This window comes from Lissotriton helveticus, chromosome 6 (assembly GCF_964261635.1).
Source record: "Lissotriton helveticus chromosome 6, aLisHel1.1, whole genome shotgun sequence".
Classification (NCBI taxonomy): domain Eukaryota; kingdom Metazoa; phylum Chordata; class Amphibia; order Caudata; family Salamandridae; genus Lissotriton; species Lissotriton helveticus.
The window spans coordinates 2,082,364,773-2,082,367,256 of record NC_136067.1 but is presented as its reverse complement, the minus strand read 5'-3'; positions in this window follow the sequence as shown (position 1 = coordinate 2,082,367,256).

Here is a 2,484-nt window from a genome sequence, read left to right as displayed (position 1 = left end):
TGTATATGTGATGTGTTGCACCGCAGCTGCATGGCGTATGCATCAGCTCTGGCCATCTGATGTGACAAGTAAGCAGTGCTGTGTGCCTGACTAGCAAAGTTAGCATGACACCTGAGACACCTCTTTGTCAAGTGTGTGCAAAGTGAGGGTTGTACCTACTGTGGTCAGTGACAGGTGAGTGATCTGTGCCAGGGTGTATCTGTCTGGTCTGCTGAGGGTTGTTAAGTGGAGTAGGAAATGTGACTGCTTACCACATGCTGTCCCATACCCTGCTGTTGCATGTGTTGTACAGTGTGTGCCATGATCAGTGAGTGTGTTGCCCCCCTTATGCCATCTGTTGTCTTACATAGGTATGAAGTGCATTGGGGTTTGCCCACAGACCAAATTCACATGTACGATGATGCAAGTCCTGTCAGCATCCTATGGCCTATTCACATCATCAATGTAGTGCAAGTGTGTGTCTCTGGGGCATGGAGCAGGTATAGTGATGTTGTTTCACTTTGTCTTCCTGACAGGTAACTGCCTACGAGAAGGGGGAGATCTGGTTGGACGTTGTCAGGGCTGTCAGGTCTGTGGGGGGCTCTCGCCAGCGGTTGAGCAACTTAAGGAAGAGATGGCAGGACATCCGGTGATGGACCCTGTGTATCGCCCGGGTCCAGCTGAAGCTGTCACCTCCATGCCGGCATGGTGGAAGCCTTCTCATCATCCCCCCACATGCTCCGGGTCCTGGAAGTGGTCTTTCCAGACCTCCATAGGCAGTTGCAGGAGAGACAGCAGCAAGGAGGGGGTATGTACATGGCTGTTTGTAGTGTTGTGTGTCACCTGCTACTTGAGGTGCTCTGAGGCCTGGAAATACTCCCACAGTTAGGGTGTCTGGTAAGAAAGGCTATTTGTGCATTGTAGTATCAATTCCCCATATTCAGCTGGTGCCCTTTTTCATCCCTTACCCCCCTCCTCCACATGTGTCCCCTGGTCTGTGTTTTTTTACATTTGCACATGTTCTTCTAGGGTGCCAGGTAATTAGATTGCACATTGATTAGCACATCATGTGGGAGAGAGGTCTGTGATATGTGTTGGTGATGAAGCAAATCTTCGCATATTTTGCGGCTTGCCGAAGTCAAGAACCTCGTTTATGTGTAATACGGTAACAAGTGTATGTTTTACTAACATTTATGTTTAGTTTGGATAAGGATCGTGAAGCTTGCACATGTGTTTTACTAAAATAATTTACTCGAGTCACCTAAAATGGCCGCTGCTTGTATTTTAGTTACTGCGCATGCGTCAGCCACACTCACGTGTCCTGACGCGTCTGCAGAAGTGGAGGGAAAGTTATGCGCATGCGTAATTCATAGCTGTGCTCATCATGTGGTACTGCTCGTGCCACTGCTCTTGTGGTCGTATCAATGTAGCTAACATTTAAATGCATAAGTCTATTTCTTGATGATGAGTTAAAAGTACAAACCCTGTGATGTGTTCTCATGATGACATTACTATGTATTAATTTGTTTTCGCTTACTTTTCATGTATCGCGGGGAATGGGGGTCTGAGTGAGAGGAGAGCCATATTGGAGGTCCCTTCTGCGCCTGCGCCACTTTCAGCAGCACAGTGGACCTTGACTGATGGAACATAGCCAGTTGGCAGCGATGGGCGAGATGCTCCTGAGAAAGTCACCTCTGCCCTGCGAGAACGGCGAATGTTGCTCCTCATATGATACAATGTTAAATTGTCATTGTGTTTCTGCACAGTTTCTCCTGGGAACCCCAAACTTACTAGGCGGTACCCTACTATGCAAATGTAGGCTTGAGTTACTATGTTGTGATTGGTGTGTTACCCAAATCCTACCTAAGGACCAATCCAAATTGAGGGATTCTGACACTTTGCAACATTGGGGGGTGGTACACTGTCCCCAAACTGTATATCTACCCTGGGTTCACCTAGGGAGCTGTCCGACTTGTCTGGTTTAGCTGACCTGTCACTGACCCAACGCACTCAATAGGTGACTGAAGATACAGAGAGTTGCGGAGCACTCTGTCCGAATTTGACCATAGACTAAGGTTCTACTGAACCTTAAAGTGCTGGCGAAGCACTTAACTGGGAGTTCGCTGACCCAATCGGGGTCTTGATCGATAGCTGCAGAGCGGGTGGAGCGCAGGCGTTGCTTCCGAACTGTGGATTCCGGTCCTGTCCTGAGCGGTCCTGTCTCGAGGGTTTGCTGTCCTGTCCTGAGGGTCCTGTCCTGATTCCTATCCCGAGGGTATCCTGTCCTGTCCTGGGTGTCCATTCTGCACCTGCTGTCCTTTGAGGGGTATCTTTCCTTGAGGGTTTCCTGTCCTTAACTGACCCGTGGCCAGGGTTTGGTTTTCCACACCAATCTAGGTAAATATTGCTCTGAAACTCTTAAAATCTTGCACCTTCTGAATTTCTAACTTTTGCTTTAATAAAGTTCATCATTGCATATGTTATATTTTCCATGCCTTTCCGCAA